Here is a 22,612-nt window from a genome sequence, read left to right on the forward strand (position 1 = left end):
TGGCATCCAGAAGGCTACCATCAGTCTTCACCAAGAAGGTCAACTGCAAACAGTGATTAATATAAATAATAGCAATGACAGGTAAGATTTCAGGGGGCAGGAGCGAGAATGTGAATGAAAGTGTGTGCACAATGGAAACAAACAAGAAACAAAACAAAGCAACAAAAAACAACAGGTAAGAATGTTAGAGACCCAATGAATCAGTTTAACTTCAAATTCCTGGGGAAAGCAATCCAGAATAAATTCATTAGCAGCACCTGGAAGATAATCTTAGCTAGTAGCCAAAAGAGAGTTATTAAATCACATTGCTAACTTCCTTCGACAGGCCTTCTAGATAGGTAAAAAAGAAACCATTGATGTCACATCTTTCCTTTAGTAAGGCTTTGAAACTGCCTCGAGATATTTTAACAATCAGTCTACAGGTGCAGGAAGAATAGTTCAAGATGTGAGAAACAAAGGTTAAATATATCGTCGTCAGGATAGAGTAGTGATTCAGAAGGACAGAGTCAAATGTAGCAGGTTATGTACAAGATATTGCCCACAGGCAGGAAACATCAAATATAGAAATACAGGATGGGAAACAACAAGGCAGCAGACTACAGCAGGTCACAGGAGACAAATACCATGCTGTTGTAAGAAAGACAAACATTGCTATGAGATATAAAACAAAGTGTTGGAGTGCAAAGCCTGAGCATAATCTGCTGAACTCAGAAAATCCTTCTGCTCTACTCTGTACATGTCTGAATACCTAGGAAAGACGTGGACCCACCAGAGAGGGTCTAGGGAACAGTAATGAGAATGCAAAGCAGTCTACAAAATGTGACTTACGGGGAGGTAGGATGGACAAGCTAGTTGTTAGTACAGGGGGAAAAAGAAAACCACTTAAGGGATAGCTGTTAGATTGGAAGACTACTACAAGGAGAAGGGAGTTGTCTTTTCAGTCAGCTATGGTTAGGACAAGTCCTAATGAGCTTAAAATGAGCACAGGAAAGGTTCCGGTTAAACACTGGAAGAGGGGAGACAAGAACATTAAAAAAACATACTGGAAGGGTAGTGAAGCACTGGAAGAGATTCCACCAGGAAAGAGCTTTAAAAGCAGCTGAGGCAAACGCTTCTTCATAAAAGGCAGATTGCACCTTTGGGGCAGAGACAGTTAAATGACCTCTTCACACTGAGACCTTATGGCTGGGAGCAGTGTTCTAGGAAAGAGATGGTGGCAAACAAGAAGTGAGGGGAAGGAAAGTGGTTTGATAGCACAGAGAGGAGAAGCACTGAGGGAAGTCAGGTAACAGGCAGGAAACTGAGAAGAAAAAAGATGAAAAATGAGACTGCCATTTGCAGGGAGAGCCATTTCAGAGGTGTGTTTCATGAGCAACTACTTAGAAGGTTGCACCTGAAGTCAAGAGAAAAGGCAGGCTCCAGGGGCTTGCATCTGCCCTTGCTGTAGTTTTTGTTCCAACGTCTACCTTAGCAAGTAACGTGGTACAAGAAAAGCACATCTGGAGAGAGGAAAACAGCTGATGTTGCGGATGCTGAATCCACACTACCCACACTGGTATGGCAGGATTTGTATGTTTTGCTTCAGGCCAGCTCTAGCCTGATCCTGTGGGCAGGACACCCGCTCGTGGTTGATAGGTGTTACAAGCACTCCTGCAGAACATCTTCCCGTCTGATGTCATCTGAAAGGAATCCAGCTCATGTTCCTCAAGATCATCCAGCAAAATGAACCAAAACATGGTAAGGGACATACTTCAAAAGCAGGATCCTGAACTGAACTAATACGGTAACACAGACTCACCCGAAGCCAAACCAGAGGAATCCAGGGACCAAGAGTGGCATCCGTATGGCAAAGAGCAAAGCAGGACAGGTCAACCATAGCAGACCAGAATAGCTCTGCTTGCCTCAACTGTTAGATAGATCTTAATACTCTGCAGAAACGAGCATGACTGCAGTGACGGCATTACGTGTCTACGCACTGGGCACTGACTGTTTCGAGACAGCATATTCACCATTTTAACTGACATTTGATGTGACATGTGGACATCATTGGTAGGTCTGTAAATAAACTGTAACAAACCATCATAGTGTTTTCATTTAACAACTGCATTTGCTTTAAAATAACGCTGCTAGTAATCTCCTTCTTTCTTTCTTTTCTTTAAATGAGGATCTATGTCTAGGGACTTACTGACTCATGTAAATTAAAATAGCAGAACCAAAACGAAAGGCCAAGCACCCAAGCCATCAATCTTTTCCAGCTGCCGAGTCATAAAGCAGTAACCAAGACAAAGACCGTTCCAGTTTCTCATCACCAGTTCCTAATTTCATACAAATATATTTTCATTTCATGACGCAACTTTCTTTCCTAAAGAAGGGTCGAATTGTGCACACATCTGTGTGTGTGTGCCTGTTTAGATGCTGAGCTGCAAGGCCATCCTCTGTTCCTTATGAGGCTGTTGCTCTGTAGCTTTGGAAATATTCGGAACCTTCGGATTCCTTGTCAAGGACTGTTTTTTCTTACTCTGTGCACATCATGCATCCAACATGGTTCCCTGAATAATTATCTGGGCTTTGACTGGGTGGTTGATGATAAAATTTCTTTCAGGTCACTTCAAGTGATGCTCCTATGTAAAATAGCAAACTGATTTTTGCACACATTGACAAGTTTACAGTTTCATTTCTGAGTAAAACTCTGTGTTACACCATTCCTTCTTCCACCTCTATTTTAATTCTTTATAAACAAACACACATGAAACATGGGGGGGACACCCAAATGACCTCAACTAATATCAACAAATACAATTAAAACATTTGCACAGAAATTCTAGATACCTTTTAATACATGAGAGAAGCTACAGATTTCTGGGTTTATTCCCAGATAATTAAACAACAGGAAAAATGGCTGAGGGCATCAAACATAAGAATATTTTAACCTAGGATCCCAGCCAGCTCATGCTGCAGAGCTATGTTTGCAAGACAGTCATTATTTATACATTCTGGTGAAGTACTCCACAAGTTTAACATTTTAAGGCAGTTTATGAATTTCTAATAGCCTCTGTCAATTCACATAAAATGTGCTTAAACACCCAGCTGCCATAACCAAAACCAAATGAATCATAAATTTGAAGGTCAGCTGAACTGGTGAGTTTAAGTCAAGCTCCTCGTTTACATTTACATTGCCTGGGATGTGTAAATTAACATCCAAGCAGCAAAACTTACTTTTAATTGGCTTGCACAGTAGACGAACTCTTTCCTTTTCAGTCTGCCTTCTGATTTTAATTGGGTAGAAAACTACTGTAAATATTTTCTTCTTTCTCACCCCTTCTTCCCAAGGTTTTTTATAAACAAGTGAGGTATTGTTTAGCTGCTGCGCACTATACTCCACACACCCCAAACCAAAACAGAGAAAAAGTACACATTCAGATTTTTACAGCGCGCTCAGGGTTTTACATTTTTTTGTTCACACAACTTTGCATACCTCCAAAAAAACTGAGTAGTGCAACTCGTAGCATCTTTTTAGCTTTGCATTTAATTATCTGTGTAAGTAGAGAAAAGTAGGCTTGGAAACTTCGGCAAGTGAACCTAGAAAGATTTGCTCAGCGGTCTCCGAGTCTCTGGTCAACAGCTCTGTGCTGTTCAAAGCCCAAGTACAAGTGCATCACTGTTCTCTCATTTAAATGTAGAATAATTCTAGGATTCATGGCAATGCCAGCTTAAACTTAGCTCTAAAGAAACCCTTTGTTTTCAAATAAATCAGTGCCTGGTTTTAGATAATTCTATAAAGAATCCTATTCATCCACTACGTAACATATTAGTTAACATGAAAAGAGCACCGAAGAGGCAGCCAACCTCCCAAAAATTCTGAAGAAAAGTGAAGTTAAACCAATCTATCTGGCATATGCCTTTAGAGTTACATGTAATGTGTGTGGACACATACACAAGATGTAAAACATCATTGGAAACAGCACAGTTTGTTCTTGATGCAAACACTTTACACTAAGGCAGCTGAAAATTTCAGAGCACATGGGCCACGCTCTCTGAGCAGAGCAATGTAACTGCTCGGCTTTTCTGTCCCTGCTGCAAGTATCCCGTCATTTTGAAGGGACACTACCAAGGGACAGTTCTGTGGTCCCCTGACAGAGACACACCCCGTTATGTTTTCAGTCAGGGCTCTGAACACAGAAGGGTGGCAGAAAAGAGACCCAGCAATTCCAAAGACAACAGATTTTCTTTTACCAAGGGCTGACTTGGGAGGGATGGGGGTGGAATTTAAATGTTTTAATGTTAAAATGGGGCTTAAGTATTTCCCTGCTATTCTGAAAATCCAGAACCCCTTGTAAGAGCAATTGATCATGCTAAATTACGTATTTACAAGAAATTTACTGTGAGTGCCAGGAGATTAGATTAACACCATTAGATGCACTACTTAAACACTTAAATACAACAGGAGGGCCTCGTATTTGGGGAAAAAAGATCAGGAGGCAAATTGGATTCGGGCTGTCAGCATCTACTATGACTCTAGATAATCCCCTTCTGTTTCATTTCTTACCTCTCATAAAACATTGCTATATGCTTTTTAATGCTATATGCTCTATTCACTTACCTTTTATGAAAACAGCTTTTTTCTTGTCTCTTCCCCCCCCCATAATATAATCAATATCCACCATTATCATTGCAGCAAGGAAGCAGAAGTCTCCTAGTTCTTTGGTGCACTTGTCATCAGGCGTTCAACAGTCTGGGTACTTTTGTCAGGTAGCTTTTATTTCTGAACTGTTCTAAATTTTCTCTGTTTTGTAGGTTTTGGTAGCATTCCAAACTCATAGACCTAATGCATGTTGCTTTTGCAAGGTATGGTTAAATCCCATCCATAGGGAGTACCAAAGTTATTTTTTTCTTTAATTACCTCCTATCCCTGTTCCATGTTCTTCCCAACATTAAAGCAAAACACATACGATAAACTGGAAATTCCAGAGCATTTAAGTAAAGGCATTCATTTTCTGGATGCTCAGTCCTTACTTATTTACTAAACTTAGTATGAAACATATTTTAGGGCTTGATAGTGATCTGAGTTCATAAATAACTAACATGCCAAAAAAAAAAAAAGTCTAAACCTAAACTATCATAGCCTAAACACACAGTTGTTCTGTCAGAGTCCTGCAGACTGAGTACCTTCGCATTTAAATACATACGTTGGACATTCCTGGACTTCAGGAGGAACTACACGGGGCAGGGAAGCGGCCAGAAGACAGATGGTCAAGCAGCACGTGCTCTCGGAGGTGAGTCGAAGGCAACTGGAGTCACTTAGCCTGGAGAAGAGGAGGCTCCAGGGCACCTAACAGCAGCTTCCCAATGCCTTGGAGAAGGTTACCAAGAAGACAGACACCGACTCTTTGCTGTGGCACATTGCATGAGAAGGAAAATCACTCTAAGGATAACTGACCACTAGCACAGGCTGCCCAGAGGGGCTGTGGAGCCTCTGTCTTTGCAGGTTTTCAAAGCCCAGCTAGAAAAAGCCCTGAGCAATCTTGTCTGAAATCTGGGTTAACCCTGTTTTGAGCAGGAGGTTGCACTTGACACCTCCCCAGGTTCCCTCTAACTGGAAAACCTGCATGATTTAAGACATTTAGCTCTAAGCAGCACTTAGCCCCTCAGCACATCTTCCTAGCTGAATCCAGAAATGTCACTGTAATGCAATGTTATATGCAACATCATAGGACAATAATCCTCACAAGTCCCCCAAATGCTTACAATTTCTCATTAAAATATCAATTTGATGAAAGATCAATGATGCAAAGCCCTGAAATAGCTATCAAGATAGTTTCTGAAAAATAAGAACTGTGTTTCCAACTGGTGCCTTATTTTAACAGCAAACAGAAAAGTTATGAGATCTCAAAAACTGGCACACAATTTGCACATATTTAGATATCAGATTTTGCATCCTATATTGTATTGATAAATATAAATACTTGGGAGTGACTTCAATTCCACGGTTGTTCCACAGGCACTCAAATATGGGGTGTAACTCCATGGGGCACTGAAAATCTATTCTGATGCACCTGCTACTTTAGCAACATTGAGTCCAGAATCAGAGGGAAAGCCTTCCTTGGTCTGATACCTGTTCCAAAATATTTTGCAATTAACAATACAATGAAAACATTTTAAATAGTTCTGTTTCCTCGGTTATTTCACAACAGCAAACAAGAGACGGAGAAGTACCGTTGAAGGAAAACTGATTGCAAGAACTGGAAGAGACAGCAGCAGCAAAGCAGTGTGCTGGTGCCTCCTAAGCAGATGGAAATGTGACTATTTTGCTTCTCAGCGGACGCAAAGGATCAGAAGTTGGTAGCCCTTTGGTTTACTCCAAGGGAAACGTAACGGTCTGTAAAGTTATGCAACTTCTGCACTGGCAGTATTTCGCAATAGTATTTGGCAAGGCACTTAGCACTAGCAGCTTGCCAGTCGCCCTCTGAGTTTCAAGCGACTGCCAAGAAATAAGATGTGATATCTCTTGAATAAAAAGGAGCTTTCAAATAAATTTAGACACCAATCTTGCTTATCCACACCCCTCAACCAGGTGCTTTCCTGCCCTAGAACAAAGAAACACTGTAGTAGCAAAGCAAAGCTTTTCAAATATGAGGGAATGAGGAATTTCCCTCTCCTTGTCAGGTGATGCTCGCTGGGCACCTGAGAGACCCAACTGAAAAGATCACGTGAAGATACAACCTTACTTATTCCTTTGCTGAGCGCTAGGGAAGACAGCTCTCAGCACAGAGCCAGGCGAGGTGGATTGGATCGGTTATGACAAGGACTGAACACCTGCGTGATACAAAACTGCCAGGCTGGCACCTACCGCTACACAGACACGCCGTGCGAGGGAGGGGGTCCAGGATGGAGGTTTCTGCACTGGAAATGGAGTTTTCTGGTAGGACATACTGGATGCTCTCCCCACTTCAACTCAAGGTTTAAACTCCTAAGCCAGGACTAGAAACAGCTGTCACCATCTGCTCCAGAGCTCAGAGTCCATTCTTCTCCTGGGCCCAGTTTTCTACTAGAGCAACTAGCCAAGTGTTGCTCCTCTCTTGAAACACGAAGGATGTAATGGAAACTCTCACCTCTGGTAACAGTCTCAGCAGCAGCAACCACACGCTAGATCCCAGCCCTCCTCCCAGAGGAACACGCTGCAACAGAGCCAGGTTCTGGTGCTCCCTCATGTCAGCCTCAGGCAACCTGCTGCATCTTCCACAAGATGGCCCAGGTTAAACGCAAGGCGAGAAGCACGTCCTCCCACTCACTCCAGCCTGTGCCACGGCTGCGGAGGTGGGGGAAGATATGGGTTTGAACCCCTTGGGCGCAGGGACCAGGAGCACAGGTTTCACCTACTAGAACAGAGTCTACTCCTTGGGCAAGTCCCACCACCACCAGCTCTCAGGGAAAGGTGAGCACTGGTTCCTCTTCTGATGATGTTTTAAAAAGGAAGCCCATACAACTGCATTTCGAACCAATCCTATCAGCGTCTGTGTTTACAGTGTGCTTGCCAGGTGTCCTAGCTTCTTGATCTCCTTAGGGCTTTGATGCTCAACTACAGCAGCTCTAGATAAGGCGCTTAAGAACTTTCTGCTTAAAGAGGGAGATCCAACACATTTAAGACACTTTCAGAGTCAGGCAGACACTGTGTTAGGTGGCTTGGAAGACTTGGGGAGATAAATTCTGTTTGAGAATTAGGAATGCAAGCAGAAACCTGATTAACACATTTTAAGATGTTCTCACAGCATGCTGAAGCCCAAAGTTCTACTTTGGAAAGTGTAAGTGTTTGCTTTCCAGGTTATTTTAGCATATGGATACTACTTAAACTAGAACAAAACGAATCCTTCAATATAAACACTCAAAGTGCTAACTTCAAATAAAAACAACATATTGCTTTACTACAGCTCAGTCTATATAAATACATAGATTACTTATGCCAGTTTCTAGTTCCTTGGTCTACAGAAAAAAACAATTCATAGCAGTGTAAGTCTTCAGTGACTTATGAGCATCCAAAAATGAAGTCACAAAAAAAACCAATAGTGGCTTTCCTTTTGCCACTCCTTAAAAATAACATTTTTCTAAATGACAGATTAGACAGCCAAAAACAAATATTCATTTACAACTACTAATATGTGTAATCTGATCTCAATTTACATGCAGAAATGCAGGGCATTTGTGTATAAAATGGCTAGTAGCCATGGGACAAAAATGCCCCAGTACTTGCATGCAAATTATAAAACTGAAACCATCTGGAAAATGATCTGGGATATAGACAGGATAACCCAGGAGAAAGCTGATGTGTGGATGTGGCTGAAGGATCACAGCTTATTAGAAGCTTATCCTGTATGGATGGGATGGAAAATAAGATTTGACATACCCTCTTATACAATGATGATTAACATGAACCTGCAATTAGCATGCATGGCATTATAAAATGACAGGTGATTTCCATCATAAATCCTAGATCCCAGAGGAGACACGAGTTGCTTTACATCTACTTTTATTTGCTAATACCTGTGACATTTTATTAATATATTTTATTTTTGGCTCTCAGCATACCCTATTGAAATATCTTGTTGCTGGGTCAAGTCAGCTTTGGAGGCTTGCAGCTACTCCAGCTAGCTAGGCTGAAACAATTCTGCATATTAAAAACCAGCAATCACTATTTTAAACACATGCCATTACAGTCAAATTATCCACCTACTTGTGGATTGACTTTAAATAAGTCAAAAAAATGAACAGACTAGTAATTTTAAAGTGCCCACATCTTAAAACTTGAACTACTTGCTCCCTGCAATACGTTATTTTATAAGCAGAGTGGGCCAGGAACCGCCCAGCTAATATCCCCTGTACAACCTTCGAGACCTCTGTTGAATGTAACTTGAACATCCGGCTTTGTCAGGCTTCTTAGAAAGCTACTTGTCCTCACAGAATGAAAACGCAGAGAGCAATAATAAAAAGCAACTCCTCCTATCAGTGGTTGATCATCAGAACGAACAACATACCCAATGAATTACAAGTCTTGTGGTACTCTGGATGCAGCCCATGCATACAGCAGTCCGCGTAACTCTCCTTCCCCTCAGGAAACGTTTAAGCCTCTTCTAAGGTAACAACAGATAACTGAATTTATTAGATTAGGGCTGTCAGCATCTATTTTGAGTGTCCAATATAAATTTAAATGCTATTTCAATGCTCTGAGCACGTAACAGGCTGTAGCACTTACTAGAGAGAAATGTAGAGATCACTAACTGTTTTTTGCTGCCAACTAGTGTGTATTCCTGTTCTTCATACACTCCCCAAAACTAAGGGAACGAGCCTGCCAGAATTCAGACAAAATAACCAGCTCTGCAGGAGCATGTAAGTCTCAGCAAGGGGAAGCCAAGGAACTCTGACCAATGCTCGTGAAAGAACTGAGCCAAAGACGTCCTGCAAATACAAAGTCACGCAGGTGAATATTGTGGGACACTCTTTCAAGCCCTGCTAGTTCTCCCCCCAGTGCAAATCCTCCAAGTCTGCCTCAGAGTTTTACCCTCCCTGTAAAACACCTGTGCAGCCACTTTGCAACTCCTTCTGCACGGGAGGAGACAAGATTATTTTAATTTTCTCCCTGCCTCCAACCTTCTGTCCTATTGAAGGTGTTTAAAGGCGTAAAGAGGGAATTCCAGCCCCTGCCTCTCTGGCACAGAGACCACTAGAAAGAGAAACCGCAGACCTGACCTGCGTTAGCTGCCTTTCCTCTGCCAGGCGCGATGCAAAGTGAACCAGGGTCTCCCCACCCTAGCGGGGCATGGGGAAAAGGCTCTCCGGAAAAGGGCTCTTCCAACTGCTGTAAATGTAAATGCCGGGCCATCCCTTACCTCCGAAATGCCAGCTTCCAGCTTAGCATCACTTGTCCATATGGAATTAAGTGGCTGAACTGCAATGGAGTTTGGTGGTGTCTGTAGTTGCAACCCTGAAATCAAACCCTCCCACACCCAGCCAGACATGCAAAATAAAACATAAGACATAAAACTACACGTAGACACAGTAACACATAAACACATTAGGGCAAGAGTACTAGCAGGAGCAAGTAACGCTGCTGGGGGAGAGCAGGAAAAAAAAAAAAAAGATGAGAGGAGAATGTGAAATGTGGGATGACTTTGCAAGTATAATATGTAAAATTGTATCAGCTGAGAAAAAAAGCAGAAGTTTCTCCATATTTGCTTGTTTATCCATCTGCGAGCACTTTGCCCCCAGTCCATAACTGGAACCCTGCAACTGGAGCCGTACGCCCACGCGGATCAGCCTTTTCCTGCGTGACCAGCTTCAGCTCCCCCCCGGCACAAGGCTGGGGGGGGGGGGCACATCGAACATACTCCGCAGAAACGACTGGAAATGCAAGAAAAGCACGCATACATTTTCAGGCTGCAACAAAAGGGAGGCAAAACGGCCCCGTGTCCGTCCCCCCCCCGGCCGGTGAACCTCCGTGGCTCCGGACGGACCCTCCTGTAAATGCCCGACCGCCTGCCGCCTGCAAGCGGCCACCGGGACCGCTGGACCCCGCGTACCTGCCTCCTTCCCGCCGGCCGGGGCGGGCCGGGAGGTGTCTGTCCGTCCGTCCGTCCGTCTGTCCGTCCGAGCTGGCCTCTTCCTCCTGCCCGCCGGGGCGCGCGCTGCCCTCCCTGCCGCGTCAGCCGCGCTCCTCCTGACGGGCTCCCGCCCGCGGGGGCTCCCCCCACCCGCCGCGGGGACGGGGCGGCCGCGCAGGACCGCCGCTTCCCCCACTCCCCACCCCCCCGCAGGCGGAGCCGCTGTCGGTGTCGCGGCCGCCCGCGACTCCCCCGCCGCCGGCCCGCGCCGACCAGCGCCTCCCCGGGCGGCGGCGAGCGACGCTCACCGCGGGGTCAGGCGGGGACTCGCGGCCGGTCTCAGCCCCGGCCCGCTCCGCCCCGGCCCCAAGCGGCCTGTCCCCGGCCCGGCCCCGCCTCGCTACCGCGTGAGGGGCCGAGGGCTGCCTGCAGCTGCCCCGGGGACAGGCACAGGCAGGGCTGCGCCTGCCGCCTGCAGAGCCTGCGGCTGCCGGCAGACGCTGGGGTGTGAGATTCAAGGCCGGATTACCGGGCTGCTCCGGCCTCCAGTTAAACCGGCGGATAATTCAGGGCGACGCGGTCTCCTCCACATCCAGCGCGAACCGGACAGCACACGCTACGCCTCGGGAGCAGGTTTCGGGAGGGTGACGGTGCTCTGAAGCGGTGCTGGCCGCTCGCAGGGACTATTCCTCGCCAGCTAAATCGGCATAGCCTACATAATACCGGAGCACTCCGTCAACTGCAAAACTGTCACGCCCTGGCACAGAAAGCGAAGATGGATTTTCCATGCCAGGGTTTCGTTCATCTGGCCAGCAAAAATGAATTAATCAGGATGGAGGAAAGAGACACTGGAGACGTTAGCTGGGGTGCAGAAGCATCCTCCCCCTTCTGTCTTCTAGGCATTATTTTGCCTTTTTTCTTCAATAGTCACTTTCAGTGCTCATTTCTCATGGCAGGATGTGGTAAAAATAGAGTTATCAGTATCTCAAGCAACATTTGTTGTCCCGTTTCTGGCTGCTTCTTCTGTGCTTCTTGCCCCGCTTTCTTCTCCACATATTACCACAGGAAGCAGCACAGAAAAACCCACCCCACCCTTAATTTGTGCAATCCTGCTTCAACACACTTCTGTGTATCAGATTCATGGTTCCGAGTACGGCCGTCTGAGGTTCCCATGGGGCACACCTAAGAAGATGGTACCAGCTTGGAGGCTTCACAAAACAAGCAGAATTTCAGGAAGGCCTTGGAGATGGGGTGTGAGGCAAGGGAGGTTGTTCCAAGCACAGACAGGGCACAGGTGAAATTCTTGAGTGGCAAAAAAGAGGAAGGCGAGAGACTGCTGACTGAGAAAGGCAATGGGTCTTCACATCCTGAGATGCAAGGAAGAAAACAGAGACTATAGGTGTGGGGAAAAGCGAATCCTAGACAAAGAGCTCAATCTGATGGGCTGGTATAATCTGATGGGCTGGTATATCTTAAAAGAATGGTCGCTACATTGCAGCCTCCCTTCAACACAGTTTGGATAGTTCCTTCCTTCCCTGCTTCTAATTAAGCAAAGGAGTGAGATGAAAAGGTACAGCCACGTCTTTGAGGAAAGATGGGAATAAACAGTTCTTGCCAAGATGGTACGATTTCATGCAAGCTTCTTTATTTGCTGTCTTCATTTAAGGATTTTGTTAACACATTTTTAATGGGAATGCTGGTTTAGCCCATCATTATGGCCAGTCGTTTGACTGGTCATTCATTTCTGGTCTTGGTCTTTTCTTTAGCCTACCACCACTCACTGGAATTGTCACTCAAGCTGCTACAACAATTGCTGTTGTGTCGAACATTTCTCTTTCTCATTGACAGCTTCTTTAAGCTTCTGTGCTGATGGTCCAAAATATGAATGTGGAAAATTGCTGGATTATTTAGATCATTTATCATAGAAAGCTGAAGTATGTTTAAACATCATCATAACCTTCCGTTTCTCATAAGTCTTGCATACATTTAACATTACGTCCATGTGGGTGTCCTCGATCCATCTTCCGTGTGTAACTGTTTAGAATACAGTCACACAGAAAACTATTTACAGGACAGCTTCCAAAAGGCAAATCTCCAGACAACAAGGTTATGCAGTTTTGACCCATTCAAGAGATCCACCCCTGTTACACAGAAGCAATGCTGAAAAGTGGCAAGAGAGATTCTTGCCATATTATATACTTGGGAGAAAGTGTTTGATTAACACAACTAAACCTTTCCTGTAAGGTCTAGATCTTCAGGAATGAATCTTTCAGTATTAGAACACTGTTTCCACATTGGATTAAATTGATAGAGACAAGACTGAATAACAGATGTATCCACTCGCTCCTTTCCCTTCTCTCCCAAAGAACCTGAATGAGGAAAAAAGTCTTGGAAGGTTTTCTCCTGTATCAGGACAAAAATGGAAGAAAACCCCATTATTTTCCCCTCCCTAAAAAGGAAAGAGCTGTTCAACCCCAGAGTAGCCTATAACCTGATGTATCATCACAACATTTGTGGATAAAGTACCTAGTTTTGTTGATTCTCATCCCATACTGGCACCCAGATTTCTACTTCCACAGCTCTAGCAAGGTATTCTTGCATTGTTTGTTCCTTGTCTGAAATTAAAACTTGAAAAAAGCATCCATTTTAAGTGAAACCCACCTCAGTTATCTAACAATAATATGCAACTCTTTATAGAGTTTTCCTGCCGCTTAAAAAGAACACAGAGCTAATGGGAAGAAAAACAAAAGGACAGCCATAAAGAGCAGCTTTTATCAGTTGAGGAGGCTGAACAACTGGAAGCCTTTTTTTGTGTGTGTGTAAAAACACTACAAATCTTTCTTTGACCTGATAGAATCCATTTTTCCTGCTTCACATGCAGTTTGACACAAACTAGGCAGCTTGAGAAAGCCGTGGTCCTCCTGCAAGCGATGGGTCAGCTTGCTGACAGCCTGAGAGAAAGTTTCCAGTCTAGATCACAACCTGCAGATGCAGCCCTGGCCCCTCCATGACATTGCTGTGGTGGTGGAGCCCCTGGGCGACTGTAAATTCACACTCTTTCCAAGTTCAGTTCTCTGCTTCTCTGCGCCAGAGACTCTTCTGTTGCTATTCAGGGTATCGAGCTCCTGTACAGCCACAGCACAAGACCTAAATATCACTGAGAATCTTAACCACTCTCCCTTCAATATAAACAAAGAGGCTTTAAGGGGCTTTAAGAGGCTCTTAAAAAAAAAAAAAAAGTAAAAAATTACTTACTACTACAGTCAGCCTTTTCTTTTCTTCCATCATGATTGCTCTGTAAGAACAGCATGTTTTCCTCTTGCTCTGGTATTCCGCTGCGACAACATAAGTACACACTCAAGGTCCCTAATGGTACATCATCCATAATAGGAAGCACTAAACTTAGAAAATCTTTAAAAGGTCGGTCTCGGTCCTGGTGCTGAACAAACAAAGTTAACAGATATGCCTCATTTGTTCTGTCACCTGTTTGCTCCATCATTTGTTGTCTTTTCTTACACATATCCTTGCAGACAGATTTGTTTAACCACACACAGGTCAATGTCTGAATAGCTCACCTAGACGCACCAGCAACACAGAAAGAAAATGGGGAAAAAACAGATGATGATGACATACTGCTTTTAAAGCATAACAAAACTCCTATCAACATCAGCAGTCTGGTGCACAAACTGAGGTCAGAGTAAACCCTTTGTGCGGTAACTGAGTAGTTGCGGAGATGATGTATTCTCCACCTTACTGTGAGAGACCAAACAAAGCGAGGGAACATCTTTTACGAGGTCACCATTACTTCTGCCTTCTTGCTATACCTTCTTTCATTGTCTTTGTTGCTTTACCTATTTGCATGTCTCTACCTTTCTTCCCTTTCCACTTCTTTCCCCATAGCAACTCTGCCTCCATACATCCTACTTCTGCCTCCTCCCACAGCAAGGAGCTGTGAAATAGTGCGGGCTGAACTTTAGAAGGGAAAATTGCAGAGAAATGGTGGTTAGCTGATGTAGACTGCTAGCGAGCTTTCTAGCACAATAGGCTATGAGCCGAAGGAGGGAGAAAAGAAACAGACTAAGGACAAGTGGAATAAGAGAAGTTAACAAAATTTTAAAGTAGAGAGCAGGAAGTTATATAAGGTGATCTTTCACCTAGGACTGTCTGTTCAGCAGACCTGACAGTACACGCTCAGGCTAGTTAGATCCCCCACAACTACGTACTAGCAAGGAAATAAATCAATCATTATGTATCATGAGAAAGGCTTGTTGTGACACGGCATTCATCTGCCACTGAGTCCATGTTCATGAAGAGGTTCCTGTCTTCAGGCACACAAATTCCCATTTTTTCAGAGCTAGTTCCTGAAGGAATGATAAAGTTTGTGTTCAGAGGGCTAGCTAACTATTGATATTTCTAATAAACATAGAGCTTTACAAGGTATAGGTATTGAATTTACTTTCCTCCAGTAAGGTAGTATAACACTTCCATGTTTTATTGCACATTTGAAACATGAACTACAGCAATTAAGATGAAAGTTCAACACAAATGTTAAATAAAAAGAAACTTAAGTGCTTTATTGAACTCCTGGAACTTGGTTGCCAAATCCCATCTGGGGATCCCTGTCTAACTCCCATTGTGCCTCCAAGGAGAAATCTTCTCCAAAGCACTGCCATTAGGCTTTCATATCAACACCCAAATCAGAACAGGTAGAGAAGAGTGGAGGTCACCCTTCTCATAGCCACCATTTTAAGCTGGTTTCACTTGGTTATGTTTCCTACACTGTTGGATGCTTTGAGTTTGGTACTTTATTTTGTACTCGTCAGTGTCATGAGCAAATGTAGATCAGATTTTGCAGAATTGGAGTTCACCATAGGTAGATATTCAGGTGAGGTGCCCACCTCCAGAGTGTAAAAGGAGATGTGTTTCCAAGTCTTAGTTGTTATTAATTAATGGTCGTTAGCAGTCTAAGCCTGAGACAAGGTGAATACCAATGAATTGAGTAGGAAGATATTGCCAAGTTTGTGGGTGATATTTCAGGACACGTAAGCACTGTTACTTAGCCTTTAACTAGGAGCAGCTTTCAACTCAGCAAGTACAGTTCTTTCCCTGAAACAGTGAGAGCTAAGCAATTAAGCATGGGATCCTTTGTCTAGGTAGCTAGTAAACACACTTCATTTTCTCTCTCTCTCCTTCTAAAACGTAAATTTGTTATTCTTCTTTCATATCTTCTTACTCAACTGCTGTGGCATATTATGCTACTGTTAAACGTTTAAGTGTGTTCTCTGTAAAGTTCAAGGTTAATTAGACCAGAAGATTCACTGCCCTTCAGTTTGTGTTACGGGATACACTGTAAGGTTATCCATTCACACTACAAGCCTTTTTCATTTTTGCATACAAAGCAGAGCCCATTTTTTGCATTCAGGATCCCTGCTGCTATGAACTATTTGTCATATGAAACACCAGTCACATTTGCTACAGCATCTAACAGTCAACCTCTGCAAGCAGAATTAACTAAAATAATGGAAGACAGTATATTCTTTAAATCTGTAATAAACTTCTTTAAAAATAATAAAACTATTTATCTTTAATATATTAAATAACAATTCTCAAACATCCAGCCAAGAATTAGAAGCTATTTCTCTACAAAAAGATGCAAGAAAATAAGGCAGTATGGCACATATTACAAGGGTGCTACATAATTATTATATCTAAATATCTCCAAATGGAAAACCAAAGGATACGGCAAAGAAAACATGAGAGGATGAATAGTCATCTTACTCACTGCAACATGTAATAATTAAGATGATAAGTTAGAGGCCCTAAGTAAAACCCCAAGTCTACTTTTGATTCTTAAGATAGTTTTATAAAAGAGAATTAGGATTAAATCTTAGTGGTATAAGAAAAAATACATCATGTGATATAACAATGAATGTCTCCAAGAAGTTAAAATTGAATTAACTTACCAAAGTTTCAGCATAAGAAAACATCCCACTTAGAAAATAGATGTATTTAATGAAGTGGTTCTTTTGTTTCTTTTCTCTTTTCATTTTCATTCCAGCTGTGGGTGCCATTTTGGGGAACAAGAAAGTCCCTACCTCAGATGTTTCCCATGAGTTCTCAGGAAGTACCAAAGATGAGGCAACAGCTTTCCCAGAAACAAAATCTCAAAACCTACCACAAATTCACAGAGATGTTCTTATTTGTCTTAATATAGGCATTGGGGTGTAAAGTCTTTAAAAGAAGAGAATAAGCCTTTTGAGTGGGCAAGGCTGTAAGGAACCTAAGCTATCCATTTCCAAGTGAAGTGGAGATGTTAAAGTTTATATACGTAAAGTCTTTTTTATATGTGTGTAAATTGGAAGTTTTGTTGCTTAATGCTCCCTTTTCATTAACACAGGCACTCTTTTCAGCCCTGCTGATAGTGAGAATACAACTTAAAAATGAAAGTACAATTTTTGTTTTCCTTCAGTTTTGTTGTTCTGCTTTCTGATTTTACTATATTCTGTTCTGTGAATCATAGAATCATAGAATGGTTTTGGTTGGAAGGGACCTTAAAGATCATCTAGTTCCAAACCCCCTGCCATGGGTAGGGACACCCTCCACTAGACCACGTTGCCCAAAGCCCCATCCAACCTGGTCTTAAACACTTCCAGGGATGGGGCTTCCACAAACTCTCTGGGCAACCTGTTCCAGTGCCTCACCACCCTCACAGTAAAGAATTTCTTCCTAACATCTCATCTAAATCAACCCCCCTTCAGCTTAAACCCATTACCCCTTGTCCTGTCACTACACTCCCTGATAAACAGTCCCTCACCATCTCTCCTGTAGGCCCCTTCAGGTACTGGAAGGCTGCAATAAGGTCTCCCCGGAGCCTTCTCTTCTCCAGGCTGAACAATCCCAACTCTCTCAGCCTGTCCTCATGGGAGAGGTGCTCCAGCCCTCTGATCAGCTTCGTGGCCCTCCTCTGGACTCACTCCAACAACTCCATGTCTCTCTTGTACTGAGCCCCCCAGAGCTGGACGCAGTACTCCAGGTGGGGTCTCACAGGAGTGGAGTAGAGGGGCAGGATCACCTCCCTCGACCTGCTGGTCACACCTCTTGTGATGCAGCCCAGGACACGGTTGGCTTTCTGGGCTGCAAGCGCACACTGCCGGCTCATGTTGAGCTTCTCATCAATCAATACCCCCAAGTCCGTCTCCTTGGAGGTGCCTTCAATCCATTCCTTGCCCAGCCTGTAGTTGTGCTTGGGATTGCGCCGACCCACATGCAGGACCTTGCACTTGGCCTTGTTGAACTTCATGTGGTGTGCATGGGCCCACCTCTCCAGCCTGTCAAGGTCCCTCTGGATGGCATCCCTTCCCTCCAGAGTGTCGACCACACCACACAGCTTGGTGTCATTGGCAAACTTGCTGAGGGTGCACTCGATCCCATTGTCCATGTCACCTAAAAAAGATGTTAAACTGTGCCGGTCCCAGTACTAACCCCTGAGGAACGCCACTCATCACCATTCTCTACTTGGACATTGAGCCGTTGACCACAACTCTTTGAGTGCGACCATCCAGCCAATTCCTTATCCACCCAAGTGGTCCATCCATCGAATCCCTGTCTCTCCAATTTAGACACAAGGATGTCATGCAGGACAGTGTCAAATGCCTTGCACAAGTCCAGGTAGATGATGTCAGTTGCCCTTCCCTTATCCACGGACACTGTAACCCCATCATAGAAGGCCACCAAGTTTGTCAGGCACGATTTGCCCTTAGTGAAGCCGTGTTGGCTGTCACCAGTCACCTCCTTATTTTCCATGTGCCTGAGCATAGTCTCCAGGAGGGTCTGCTCCATAATCTTGCCAGGCACAGAGGTGAGACTGACTGGCCTGTAGTTCCCTGGGTCTTCCTTTTTTTCCCTTCTTAAAAATGGGGGTTATGTTCCCCCTCTTCCAGTCGGTGGGAACTTCGCTGGACTGCCAGGACTTCTGAAATATGATGGAGACTGGCCTGGCCACTTCATCTGCCAGTTCCCTCAAGACCCGTGGATGCAACTCATCAGGTCCCATGGACTTGTTCACCTTCAGGTTCCTTAGATATTCTCAAACCTGATCTTCTCCTACAGTGGGCGGTTCTGCATTCTCCCAGTCCCTGCCTTCTGTGACCTGGGCAGTGTGGCTCAAGGATTTGCCAGTGAAGACTGAGGCAAAGAAGTCATTGAGTACCTCAGCCTTCTCCATATCCTGGGTAACCAGGTCACCCGTTTCATTCCGGAACTTTTTTCATTCATGAACTTTTCTGTAATGCAACACAAATGAAACCACATTAAGGAAACTGATGAAATCTCTTCTGTAGGGTAAACTGGGAAAGACCTGAAGTCACTCATCTTTTCTTTTTTTTTTTTTTTTTAAATAAACTTGCACACAGAAGTAAGCATAGTGAAATAAAATGGGTGTACAACAAACTGGGCAAGTGAAGGAGAGATACCCGTATTACTAAGCCCTGGGGTCTGTAACATGCTGTAAGTCCATTCTAAAAGCATCTATTTTGTAACCAACTCCAGCAGGAAGAATAGAGCAAGTGTCCCAGATGTGCTAACCAACTGGTATGTGGATCGGCTCTCAGTAGAGCATGTTTCAAACACTGGCAGTGATCTGCATCTTCTTTGCTGGTGGGAACTGCTGGAAGTTTACAAGAAATCCTTTTGCACACATGCTAGGAGATAGCTGCTCACAAAAGGTCTATTTGGGAAGTGTCTGGAGTCCTATGAAGCGACTGAGGCACAATATTTAAAGTAGGGATTTGATAAAACTAAACCAATGTTAAACCAGTGATAAAAATGCCATGTTCTCCGCTTCAGGATATTTTCAGATCCTATCTGTTTCTAAACAGTTATTTGGGGAAACTATCCACTGTCTCTCCAATGCCTCAACTTGAAAGGCAAAATTTTGGGTGCGGCCACATATCCTCTAGTTTCTTCTCCATCTTATTCAGACAACTGTAGTAAAAATACCTGCCTGAGGCTTTCTTCCGGGGGTCTGGTATTGTGCAGCAACAAAGACAGATTGCTGGGACTCCCCTTCTGCGGAGCTGGGGCTTCCCTCCCTGCCAGAGGCTGCTTATGTTGTCTCCTCGTACCGAGGTCCCACGTGCATCTCTTTTGTCCTGCACTACCCCATCGATTCACTGAATCTCTTTAGTCCCCCAATACTTTCATTCATTTTTCCTTTGTGGAAGGAAATTTGTCAGAGAGACAGTGAAGTGCTTTGGAAGAGCTGAGTTGGGAATAACGCTCCTGGGAGGGGTAACAGCTTCAGTCAAATATTCTTTGATCTGTAGGTTATTATAAAACAAGCTGAAATGCTCAGGTCTGCTAACCCACATACAAGAAGGTAAGCTCTCAGGCTCTTCTTCTCAAATTCTCTTTTTGCTTTTTTCTAGTTTTCAACACAGTCAGCATGGTTTTGTTTGTCTTCGTCAGGAACATTCCCCCAAATTTCACAGTTCACCTTGAGCGCTGGGCTGGCTGCTCCTGGTGTAAACAGGAGGTGAACAAAACTTAACTATCAGAGGACTGGATTTATCAGTCATAGACATGAATAGAAAGACAGGAAAGGGTTCGGAGTAGAGCAGATTATTTATCATAAAGCAATATAATCTCCAACATATTTTTTTCTCATATCCTCTGATTTTGTATCCTCTTTCTTTACTGAGATCGTGACTCTTACTTCCAATCTGTGTGTGATACCAGCCTCAGTTACTTAGCTCTTGCATGCTTACACAAGGACGTCCATTCTTTCTCTCACATTGTTTTTTTTTTCTAGAACATGATTATTTTTTTTTTTCATCTAGCTTGGACTTTTCCCTGTTGGTTTGCATGCTTCTTGAAATGACGTACCAACACACACTGCGCTTGCTGCAAGTTGCCATGTCGATCCTTTTGTTTTACCTGTGACACTTATGCTCTGAATCCTTCAAAAGGCTTTGCTTTTTCATAACAATATGACACGGCTGACTCACCATCAGTTTGTGATTCACTGTATGCCCTGATCCTTCCTGAAGAATGTTTCCAATCAATTTACTCCCCTATCTTGTGATTATAAGTGGGTATAAAGTATTATATATGCTGATTTCTAACCCTATTTATTTCACCAGCTTGTCACGATCATTTTGAACTATAAATTTCTCCCTCACAGTGCTTGCAACTCTTTCCAGCTTAGTGTTTCCCACAAGTTTAATAAGTATAATCTTGCATGTAATTAATGAACAGACTGAGGACAGATGCCTGCATAACCTCATTTTGATATGCTTTTACAGTTTGGTAGTGACCAGCTGCTCCGCATATGCCATGGTTACGTAAGTATGCTATAATCGTGGCTTTTCTATCTAGCACAGCAGTATCCGATCGGCGCATTTTCTGCTAGCTGGATTGTAAAGTGTAATGTGAGAGGATACCAAAACTCATGAATGCTGAGACAAGACAGCTATTGCTTCTTCTCATGTATGTGGCCTGCTCTCACTGAGAGAAAATATGTTACATATTGGGCTGGCATTGTCAGCCATTCCTCATAGTAATAATGCATTTGCAGAATGTCTCCTTATATCCCCTTAATTGTGTCTTACTTTCTGCTTTGGCATTGTTGAAGTTTTTTTACCATATTGCTTTCTGTTTGGTAATTTTATTTAGTTTTTTATTTTTGTATGGTTCTTTTTGAGTTTTTGGGTCAATGTAATTGTTTAACCAAGTTGATTTTTCTGCACTTTACTATTCCTTGGATCGGGATAGTTTGGGCACATGCAATCTCTGATTTTTTCAGAAATATTTTTTATTTTTACTTTCTTCCCATGAAATCTCATCTAGCAATGTGGAGAGTTTCAAAGATGTTTTATTAAAGTCCACTGTCTTTCTTTATCTCTCTTGTCATTTCATGAACAGGTGTGCAACTTGTTTGCTATTTTTGTTCACTCAGCTAGATTTGCTGAAATTCAAATCTAGAAAGCCTGCCCTGTACGATATCTTACATCTTCTATATCAATAGAATCTCTCTCAAGCTCTGCCTGTTAGCCAGCTTTCTCCCATTGTACCCATTTACCAGCAGATATCTGTTAATTTGAGTAGTGAGCTTGGTGGTAATGAAGGACCTTAGTATGATGTAGACCTGTTGGAGCGAGTCCAGAGGAGGGCCATGAAGATGATCAGAGGGCTGGAGCACCTCTCCTATGAGGACAGGCTGAGAGAGTTGGGTTCGTTCAGCCTGGAGAAGGGAAGGCTCTGGGGAAACCAAATTGAGGCCTTCCAGTACCTGAAGGGGCCTACAGGAAAGATGGAGAGGGACTGTTTACAAGGACAAGTAGTGACAGGACAAGGGGGAATGGGTTTAAACTAAAAGAGGGTAGATTTAGGTTAGATGTTAGGAAGAAATTCTTTACTGTGAGGGTGGTGAGGCACGGGAACAGGTTGCCCAGAGAGGCTGTGGATGCCCCCTCCCTGGAAGTGTTCAAGGCCAGGTTGGATGGGGCTTTGGGCAACCTGGTCTAGTGGAGGGTGTCCCTGCCCATGGCAGGGGGGTTGGAACTAGATGATCTTTAAGGTCCCTTCCAACCAAAACTGTTCTATGATTCTATGATTTTACTTGAAACCCTCCCCTTAAAATTATATCCCCTGAATCTTCCTTATGCAGTCATACCATAGTGGGATCTTTCCTCTGCTTTCTCTTCACCCTCATTTTGTTGTGGTTATTTGAGAAGATCTCCTGACATGTTCTGGACCTCAGAACAGGGACTCATGTTCTTAATGTGCAAATCATGGTTTCTGATAATTTTTCAGGACACTATGTTCTTCTGTATCAATATCTGTCTCATGAACTACCCCTTGCTAATGAAACCTTAGTGCGTAAGCAAAGCCTGTCCTGCTTATTTGCTCAGTAGTGCACAATCACCTAGGATGTTCAGCAATTGGACCCGCTATTTTTCTTGATTTCATTAGTCAGATAAAAGGCAATAGAGTGACAAAGTAGTTGTGCCCTATAGCACTAACAT

The 22,612-nt window shown here is 43.6% G+C and overlaps 1 protein-coding gene across 1 annotated transcript in view; it reads right to left on the minus strand.

Moving 5' to 3' along the window:
• SGK3 (serum/glucocorticoid regulated kinase family member 3) overlaps nucleotides 1-10,770 on the minus strand; it is a 60,674-nt gene extending 49,904 nt beyond the window's left edge. The window contains exon 1 of the mRNA XM_075743953.1: nucleotides 10,569-10,770. The gene's annotated coding sequence lies outside the window, so the exon portion shown is untranslated. The remainder of the gene's footprint in view (nucleotides 1-10,568) is intronic.
• Between the last annotated feature and the right edge of the window lie 11,842 nt (nucleotides 10,771-22,612).

The sequence above is a fragment of the Balearica regulorum genome, chromosome 2, assembly GCF_011004875.1.
Source record: "Balearica regulorum gibbericeps isolate bBalReg1 chromosome 2, bBalReg1.pri, whole genome shotgun sequence".
NCBI classification, from domain to species: domain Eukaryota; kingdom Metazoa; phylum Chordata; class Aves; order Gruiformes; family Gruidae; genus Balearica; species Balearica regulorum.